A 10,531-nucleotide genomic window follows, 5' to 3' on the forward strand; every position below is an offset into this window, starting at 1 on the left:
AACCCAGCTGCAGGTGTGGGACCTTAAAGCCCGGTGCTTTAAGGCCCCAATAAGCACTAGTATTGCAAGCAGGGCTCCCTTTTACCTACAGGGAGCATATAACAGGGTGCTGGCCAGGAGGTCCTGAGCCAGCCCTCTGTTAGCCCAGCTCCAATTAGGAAGCATTGATTGGACCTGGCTGAGTATGCAATGCCTAATTAGATAGAAGGGAAGCACCTGTGGGCCTCATTAGCCAGGGGGCTATATAGGGCAGGCAAGCAGGCAGCCAGACCCAAGAGCTGTATATCCTTGCTGGCTGGAGAAGCTAGCTGTCCCCCAGGTTGCTATGTGGCAGCAGTCTGTAAATAGAAGGCACTGGTGAGTGCACTCAGAAGAGGTCTCTGGCTGATTTGTTGTGAGGACATGTGAACTCCTTGCTACAGAGCCCCACTGAGTTCAATGGAGCTTTGCATAGTAGCAAAGGCAGCCTATTTGGAGCAACTTTTGGGATTATGGCCATAATGAATAAGCTGTTTAGGCAAATATTCTTATTTACAGCGCTCAGCAAGTTATGGCAAAGCAAAATGTTCCTTTTGCTATGAAGCCTGGCTGCTCCAAATGGAGACTTTTTGCTACTATTGATAGTGCTATTGCATGTTATTGTAAATACTGCAGCTGAAAAAGGGCTATATTTTCTAACTGGTCTATTTAATTTCTTTCTGTTAATGTATACATTAAGAGCCATCTTTCCTAAAACCTCACATCAGTTTTGAGAAATGTTAGCCCATTTTGCTGGATGCATTATGTTTTATCTCAGAGCTATTACTTCTGGCTGTAGACTAAGAGAACATCCCATTGATTCATATTCTGAAGGTTTTCTTCACACCTGAAAGTACTAGAACCCCCCTCCCAATTTAACAATGAGAGCTCAAATCCATCTTCAGTGTAGAAACTGCTGACTGGAATAAATTTGGGAAGGGTTCCAAACCACCTCTTCCAAAAATTGCCATACACTTAAACAATCATTGGATCATAATAACTTTCAGGTCATTTTCTTGGTGCATCCACATGATTTCCACAACCTCCATGGCTTCTGCTAGACTGTTTTACTCGCCTCTGCGGTTCTGGCTGCGAATCCAAGTCCTGGTGTGGAATTTGAACAACCCTTGAACCCCTGAGATATCAGAGGTACTATAAAGCAAAAAGAGTCGGAACATCCTGTGACCAGTCACTTCCTAAAGAGAGAGCAAATTGTGTGTGTTAGAGAGTGTTCTACGTGAAATATGTGACACTGGAAGATCATCTTTTGTAAAAGAGAGCAGCAGCCAAAAGGTAAGCTACTCCCATTGGGCTCATTCTGAGGATATGCTTGGCTTTGCCAGAGAGAGCTTTCTAAAAAAAAATAATTTTATGGTGGTGATTTTCATGGTGGCTAATGGAGTTAGGTGCTGATTTGGGTACCTGACTCTCTCTTCAGCATCTTTGAAAATCCCAGCCTATATGACTTCCAGAAAGCTAAACTGTACCTTCATACTTATCCGAGGAATTATTTTTTCCTTTCTTCTTTTTTTTTTTTAATCCGAAAAAGATCAGGGACTTGCATTGTCTTGCTAGATCTAACAAGCAAAGAAACAGAAACCTTGCTGAAATAATTGTAACACATCGGCTGCAAAGTACCATTTATAATAACTTCCTATAATGCACAGGTCTGGCTGTTTCAGAGAGAGACAGAGAACATTTATTAAGTGGAATACAGTAACTCCTCACTTAGTCATCCCGGTTGTTGTTTCATTGTTACGTTGCTGATCAATTCGGGAACATGCTCCTTTAAACTTGTGCAATGCTCCCTTCTAACATCGTTTGGCAGCCTCCTGCTTTGTCCACTGCTTGCAGGAAGAGCAGCCCATTGCAGCCAGCTGGTGGGGGCTTGGAACCAGAGTGGACCGGCAGCCCCCTGTCAGCTCCTCCTATCAGTCCCCTGCTCCCCTAAGTTCCCTGTGCGGCAGCCGCCCAGCAGGCTATCAATTGTGGGGCAGGTCAGCTGTCCCTCCCCCCACTGCCATGTGCTGCTCCTGCCCTCTGCCTTGGAGCTGCTTCCAGAGACTCCTGCTTGCTGTGCAGGGGTGGAAGAGAGGGGCTAATGTCAGGGTGTCCCTCTGCTCCTGCACCCCACTTACCCCTTCTCCATATAGAGCAGGGAGGGCACGCAGAGGGAGAGAGCACCTGGGGCAGCTGCTGCTGTCTCAACTTCCTGATCTAATTAAAAAGACAATGCACCTAAGAGTGGGGCAGCTTACTAAAAGGGGCAGTGTGCATCTCTCCCACACACAAGGTGTATGTCTGTCTCTGTCTGCTATGCTGTCTCCCCTCCTCCATTCGTGCTGCCTTGTAGAGTGTGAGGCTACATTCACAACAATGTGTTAACCCTTGAGGGCTCAGCCAAGTGCTAGTTCATCATTTAGCAGTAAGGCATTCCCTGGGAAATATCCCTCCCTCTTCCGCCTTCTAACTTCACCACTTCAATCAAGCTTCACACTCATCATAGCTGTGAACAGTATTAAATTGTTTGTTTAAAATGTTTACTGTGTGTATATCTGTATAATATATAGGTTTTTGTCTGTAGAAAAAAATTCCCCTGGATCCTAACCCCTATGTTTACATTAATTCTTATGGGGAAATTGGATTCGCTTAACATCATTTCACTTAAAGTCCCATTTTTCAGGAACATAACTACAATGTTAAGCGAGGAGTTACTATATTCCAAATACAGAAATCTACTAGAGCAGTGGTTCTCAAAGCCAGTCCGCTGCTTGTTCAGGGAAAGCCCCTGGCGGGCCAGGCCGGTTTGTTTACCTGCTGTGTCCATAGGTTCAGCTGATTGCAGCTCCCACTGGCCGTGGTTCGCTGCTCCAGGCCAATGGGGGCTGTGGGAAGTGTCATGGGCCGAGGGATGTGCTGGCCACCCTTTGTGTGCTAAGTAGAACTGAACTCTTATAATCTGGGCAGTGAAGTCTGCTCCGGTTACACAGACAGTAAACTGGCTTCAGGTCTGATTAGTGACAGACTTCATGTCTGGCAGTGAAGTTTGGGGTGCAGGGGATTTTCTTTTAGTGCATGAGGGACTTTCACCTCATCAGGAAAAGTGTGGCAAGTGAACCAGGGCCTGCTCAATTTAAAATCAATAGAGTTTCACCATGGACTTCAAAAGGAGCAGGGTCAGGCCCCATGTCTCTGTTTTCACTGGAGACACAAACTTCTGATGCTTTCAAGCTGAGAGGTGGCTGTCTGCCTACATGACTGTGCTGAGGATACACAGTAACGGGCACTGGGGTGGATTGTAGCATTGTGAAGAATGGGAGGGTTATTTCTGAGCCGTTTGCTCTTTGTGGTGTGTTCTGGTATATTGCCTGAGTGCTGTAAAAACTGAAACAAATCCTCTTTATGCTCATGTTCTTACAATAGGAGGTGAAGGTCTCAGTACCTGTACCAGTCAGCATTTAGAGAGGGGCAGAAGGGGGCAATTCCATTTCCAGCCCAGATAACTGGTGATTCCCAGGAGGAAGGTTGTAAAACTGCTCTACAACCTTCTGTAGTGGGGAGGACCCATGCAACAGAGGATTTTCCAGCCCCTGCCTAGGAGCATGCATGCTGGATGCAGCTATCAGAGTTGAATTCTGCACCATATAGAGGAGCCCCTCCACATTTTGACTCACAGGTCTTCATGTATAAGAACCATATCGATATGAGGGGACCTTGTGTGGCTGTCAAGGCTGGGGCAGGATTTGACCCATCTCGAACACCTTAATATTACAAGCAAAGTTATTGTTTCCTGTGTACTTTGTGATGCGGTACACAGAGTATAGATACAGCCTCCTTTCTTTACATTTGTTCATGCCACACATGGCATTTCTCGCTGACTGAAAACAAGGGTGCAAATATGTGCTATAGATTTTTATCCTGTGGACATCCGCCTACTGAAAATACCAAACTTATTACACATGAGTTGCTAAATAGATGGCAACTGGCATATCCACTTATTGGTCTCTGCTAACCTGGGCTGGGTTTGAACTGATGACCTAAAGAGAGAAGGTGTGTAGCCTACCCATTGTTGAGTCCTTCAGCCATCTGTTCCCCAAAGACGTAGTTTAACTTCTTCTTATAGATGGAACAAAGGTATGTTAAACGGACAGCTAAGGTATACTTAATCCTGCCTCAGAGCAGGGGGATGGATTAGATGATCACTTGAGGTTCCTTTGGTGCTACATTTCTGATTCTGTGGTAGTCTGTGCTCAGTGACATCCAAGTTAAGATACATTGGCAGAAGAACTGAAGTGATATTTCTCCCTTGTGTGACATTGTTTGATCATTTATTTCCACAGTGACTTAATATTGGAATTCGGCATTTTTGACCTTTAAAGTGGTAGGGGGAACAAACGGTATAAAATTTTGCTTGGTGACTTTGAATTATGGTGCTAAGCTTTTATAAATGGAACTAGAAGCAAATTATTTCACAAAGGTTAATGAAAACAATAATGCCCCTGAGGAGTCCACCACAATTAGTCCGTAAAGGCTGAGCCGTGAACTACATGGCTTTGTTTGCCCTTTCATGGGGGCTAATTGGAGAACTGATGCTGGGTTGTTAGCTTCACCAGGGATTCCTATCAGAGCCGCCAAGGGGGGGGGCAAGTGGGGCAATTTGCCCCAGGCCTTGCAGGGGCCCCCATGAAAGTAAAGTATTCTATAGTATTGCAACTTTTTCTTATGGAAGGGGCCCCCGAAATTGCCCCAGGCCCCCTGAATCCTCTAGGCAGCCCTGATTCCTAGAACGCCAAAAGTTACTGTAACTAACCCCATCTGAGGCCTGAGCAGTGCTGCTTGGAAATCTGGTAGCCTTGATCATGCTATCAACCTCTGTGGCAAGCACTATTGACACTCCAATTATCAGAGCCTCTGGGGCATCTAATGCTTGGTGGCTTTACCCAGGAATAACACTTACATGTAAGGATCAAATAATTAGAGGGACAGTTACTCCTGGTCTGGAATACCTGTTGTTTTACAAGTGATGTATTTCATTTTAAATTCACTAAGCATTGGGTATAATTTAAACTGCTAATAAAATTATACTAGTTTGGATCATAACTAAGGCTAAGATTTAGTAACAGTCATGGATAGGTCACAGGCAATAAACAAAAATTCATGGCCTGTGACCTGTCCATGACTAACTATATATATATATATATATATATACACCTCTGACTAAAACTTAGCAGCTCCTAGGGCCCTAAGCGCTGCTGCTCTGGGGGGCCCTGGGACACCACCACTGTGAGGGCCCGGGGGCTGACCGCTAGCCCCTGTACTGTCCGCGGGGGCTGACTGCTGAGATGCTCCCTAGGGCCGTCGCCAGGACCGCTGCTCAGGTGCAGTGGCTGGTGCAGCTGGCAGTGGCTGGTGCAGCTGGCCCCGGGGCAGCCCCCGGGACCACTGCTCAGGCACTCCCTCAGGCTGCCCCCGGGACCACTGCTCAGGTGCTCCTCGGATCCATCTGCCCCGGGACCGCCTGAGCAGCAGGCAGTGCCCACTCCAGCAGTGCCCAGTGCGTTTGGCCCATTGGGTGTCCGAGCAGCTGGCCCCGGGATCACCCACACCAGCCATTGCAGCTGCGAAAGTCACAAAGGTCACGGAAAGTCATGGAATCTGTGACCAGGGCCGCCCGGGGGGGGCAAGAGGGGCAATTTGCCCCAGGCCCCGAACCCCACAGGGGCCCCCACCAGAGTTTTTCGGGGGCCCTGGAGCGGGGTCCTTCACTCGCTCCGGGGGGCCCGGAAAACTCTTGCAGGGCCAGGCGCAGGAGCTTCTTCTGCTCCCGGTCTTCGCCAGCGGCGGGTCCTTCCGCTCCGGGGCGGAAGGACCCCCCGCTGGCGAATTACTGCCAAAGACGGAGCGGGACCCGCCGCCAAGTTCAGCTCGGTCTTCGGCGGTAATTCGGCGGCAGGGGCCCCTTCCCTTCTGGGACCTGCCGCCAAAGTGCCCCGAAGACCCGCGGCGGGGGCCCCCCTCCGCCGAATTACTGCCGAAGACCGGGCTGCGCTTCGGCGGCGGGTCCCGCTTTGGCGGTAATTCGGCAGCGGGGGAGAGGGCCCGCCGTGGGTCTTCGGGGCACTTTGGCGGTGGGTCCCGGAACGGAAGGGCCCCCTGCTGCCGAAGACCCCAGGCCCCCAGAATCCTCTGGGCGGCCCTGTCTGTGACTTCCGTAACCTCCATGATAGAATTACAGCCTTAAAAAGAACTAATTAATAACAGTTGGCCCTTTGATCTAGACTAGCTGACCCCTCTGATATCCTGCAGACTCACTAACTCCCATGGAATGGAACATGCACTCCAGTACTAAAAGCTCTTCTTCGACAATGGAGATTGAAACTTAGCCCTGCTCTGTTTGTGTGTTTGGTTCTTGTGCCAACATTGAGATGGTTAGTCCTTTCAGCCAACGCATTTTATGGCATGTAAATTAACTGTCTGTGTGTTCTATGCCATGGTGTTATCCTCAGTTTCCTCCCATTACTAGAGGCAGATTGGTCATTGTATACAGTACATGTAACCCACTGTCCAGTGTATATTACATGCTACTTTTCTAGTGTCTCATCTACAGAGCTTATAAATCTGCTACAGCTATAAACTCAGATAGTGCTGAGTCATGCTTTTAGTACTAGAGGTCCTGGGGTCAATCTCTGGTGACAACCCATAATGGCGGTCTCTATGGATATACTTTTGAATGGACCAGTTATGTACCAACTACATGGACTCCCAGAAAACAGCATCATGCAATACTTACAATAGGCTCTATGCCCCCTAGTGTCTGCCTTCTGGGATTTGCATTACTGTAGTACCTTTAGGTTCATAGTCTTCTACAATTTCTATCTATATTAACGATTTGTAGCTCTTAATTATACCATCAAAACAAATCTCTATTTTGGACCCTAAGAATGAAATCCTGGCCCCATGGAAGTCAATGACCAAAGTTCCCATTGGCTTCAAAAGGGCCAGGATTTCACCCTAGGTGTTTTTATATTTTTTGGTTTGGTTTTTTTTTGCATGTTCCACCTTTAGAATTTTAGCATCTAAGCCTTGTCCCTTTTTAAAATACACCACATGATAACAGAATATATTAATACACCATTTTGTATTTAATTGGATTTCTGGGCATAGAATGGGTGTCTTTTATGGATCTCTTGAAAATATTTGGAAAAAAAATGCAAAAATCCCCATATGGGGAAGAATTCATTTACTGCCTAACTGCTTTTGAGTTTCCTTTCTGAAATGCAGTTCAATTCTTTTGGATATTTATGATCTAGCACTGCAGAAGCATTCATGCTGCTCAGTGGATGAGCACCATATGTCCTACCTGCTCATAATAACGAATACATGTCTAATTTTGTATGTGTGGTATTGGGTACACATTGCACACATTTAGCCCAGGGTTCTTAACACCTACTGCAGCAAGTCGTGCACACAGCTCTTATGGGCACCTCAGAGTATCAGTAATGAAGTGCTGCGTTAGTCTAGAACTAAATTTCCCCCCCTTTATTACATTTGAAAATGCATCTATTGCAATGATTTTCCTTTTCTGCATCATTTCGTTTTCCTTTCCAAAACTCCCTGAATTGGTTTTTAGCAATCAACATTTTGCACTCATCATATGTACTAGCTACTTTGTGATGCCGGATGATCTGGGCATGATTCTCCACTGCTTTGCAATCATATGTTTCTGTGCATAGGTGTAATATGCTACCAGTACAGAATGGCAATGTGTTATATCCATTTTGCAGAGATCTAAATGACTTCATAGGGCGCAAGACAGTGGGGAATCCATACCCTTTGGACCCTATATGCAGGACCAGCATTGGGTTGTGTGAGGCACTGTACAAAGTAGGCCCTACGACACATTAATATTTATATTACTCTTGCATCCGAAGAAGTGGGTATTCACCCACGAAAGCTCATGCTGCAAAACGTCTGTTAGTCTATAAGGTGCCACAGGATTCTTTGCTGCTTTTACAGATCCAGGCTAACACGGCTACCCCTCTGATACTTAATATTTATAGTTTGTCATGGAGCTGAAATATCTAGCAATTGTTTGGGCTGGACTGGAAGGTCTAACTGGTACATGACCAGGCCTCATTAGGGAAATTCAGCAAGGTTTTGCATCTGGGAAAAGGTGAGTCAAGAAGCTTAGGCAGGCAGGGAATGGAGTTTTGGGGGGTGGGTTCTGGGCGGCATGAGTGACATTATTGGCCTGCTGGGAGGATTTGAGGACTGGTACTGGCCCTATGGTAAATTGAGTTTGAGACCCCTGTTCTAAAGGGAGAAATCCACTGGGAAACAATTTGTGAACCCTGTAAAATAGCAGCAAACAGCTTTCAATATCATTAATAGAACTCCCATGTTTGTATTTTAAACAGCAGTGCCCTGCACATGTTCACTTGAAGCCTAAAGAATTGTGGTCTCTGTGTCTGTCCCTGCTTTATAAAGAAAAAAAAATTACTGAGGTGCTGAAAAAGTGACTTGAAAGCCACAAGTAGTAGTTTGTCCAGAGGCAGCTCTAGGAATTTTGCCGCCGCAAGCACAGCTTGCCTGCGAATGGTCTGCTGGTCCCGTGGCTTCGGCGGACCTCCCGCAGGCACTGTGGGAGGTCCGCCAAAACCGTGTGACCAACGGACCCTCCGCAGGCAAACCGTGGAGGCAGCCTGCCTGCCGCCCTCGCGGCGCCGGCAGAATGCCCCCCCCGCAGCTTGGCGCGTTGTGGCCTGGAGCCACCCCTGAGTTTGTCTCAGTTTGTGACAAACCCATGGGAATGGTTTGGTTCCCCTAGTGATTTTGCTGGAGACTTTTGTCCTTTTTCCTGACTGCTTTCATCTGCACTGAAAAGTTGACCAAAAAAAGGAACTTCACACATCAAACTGCGGATCCTTCATCCTTGCTAATTATATAAAAATAGTTCTAATTCTAATACCACAAAGTATTTTTATATTTATAAGTGGCAGGTGCTAATTTGTGTGTGTGAATTGTTGCATTTTTAGATTTAGCAAATGAGTATGGTGCTATCTTTTAATTTATCATTAATCCTGTTCCGGCCCCTGATCTGTGTGTGTGGTTTAAAAAAAAAAAAAAAAAAAGGCAACTGGAAAGCCAGCTTAACTGCTGCCTGTGAATTCCCATTGCACAGGGAGGATCATGGGTGGCAAGCTGACAAGGTCTAGAAATGAAACTGATTTAGGATTTGTGGGTAGGAAAAAAGGGAGATGTGGGCTATGGTGTATCTGCACTTCAGATCTTTCCAATTTCTGGAGTAGCTCCTCAAGGGCCTGGGGGTGCCCGGCATAATAACAGCAGAGTTTGGGCTGCTGGAATCCAGGCTGGTCCGCAGACTGCTCCAGCATTCGAGGGCCACAACTATTTAAATCTTCCTTTTGTTTTTGATGAGGTCAGCTGAGCTGGTTGTTTTTGAGCTGTTTACCTGCTGTCGTGTAATGGTGTCAGTAACACTAGCTACACCATCCTTTGTAGCCTCAGCATCTTTTGGTTTCAGCAGGCAAAACCTGAGCATTTTTTATCTTGCAAATGTTAAACAGAAATCCTAGAAGCTTCAGTCTATTGCCTTCATTCTCTGTTATACAGCCGTCCATTTCATGATGCCTGAATGAATAAGGGAATTTCAACTTAAGAAGAAAGGAGTTTTACTCTCATTTAACTTGAGAGTGAAATTTTAATTTAAAATTTCTTTGCTTTCCTTTATCGATATTTTTGGTTGTCTCTTCAGTTTATCTTAACAGTTCTCTGATTTACTATTCTTTCCTTCACTCTATTTCCCATAGCAACCAGTCAATCACTGACCCTACCTAGAGAAGCAGCAACAATTTATGAATACACCAAGCATAACCTGGAACTTATTCACATGACTACAAGATGGAATGTCTGGATGCCCTCAATTAGATATGAGAACACGTACAGACATCAGGGAGTCCTGTAAAATGAGCCGTGTTGGTAGAAGAAATGGAAATGGGCATCATTTCAGAAAAGTGAACTATATCAGAAATACATCAGTACTAGAATAAATTATCCTGTATACAGAAGAATGCAAATAATAAAATCCAATGAAAAATCAAAACAGATATTGATATATCTTCTCCTTTATTGTGCCCTCTTTTTAAATGGTTGTCAAATACAATATATTCACCAAAAACAATAAAAACACCTTGTGATGGGCAGGGCCTTGCTGGTCGAGCTGGGGCACCCCCATCAGTCCACTATGGGTGCGTGTGATGGGTTAGTCACAGAGACCCCCTTGGGACTTTCACCTGATGTGTGAAATTACCATTGAATCTGTTTTCCCTGCCAGCTTGGGACTTCCAGAACCCTGTCTTGTTGAGTCAGACACGCTCGCCTGCTGCAACATGGGCCCAGGGTCTGGTCCACGCCCCCAAACTGCATACTTAACTGGAAACAGTTCAGTAGGTTACCTGTCTCCAGCATACAGACACCCTGTTCCCAATGGGAT

At 46.1% G+C, this 10,531-nt stretch overlaps 1 long non-coding RNA gene across 1 annotated transcript; it reads left to right on the forward strand.

Annotated features, from left to right (window-relative positions):
- The first annotated feature begins 281 nt into the window (after nt 1–281).
- On the forward strand, nt 282–10,106 carry LOC123370298. The gene is made up of 3 exons (XR_006579363.1): nt 282–357; nt 1,026–1,311; nt 9,849–10,106. It is a non-coding gene; the product is annotated as an uncharacterized LOC123370298 (long non-coding RNA).
- Nucleotides 10,107–10,531: the final 425 nt, after the last annotated feature.

The sequence above is a fragment of the Mauremys mutica genome, chromosome 1 (assembly GCF_020497125.1).
Source record: "Mauremys mutica isolate MM-2020 ecotype Southern chromosome 1, ASM2049712v1, whole genome shotgun sequence".
NCBI classification, from domain to species: domain Eukaryota; kingdom Metazoa; phylum Chordata; order Testudines; family Geoemydidae; genus Mauremys; species Mauremys mutica.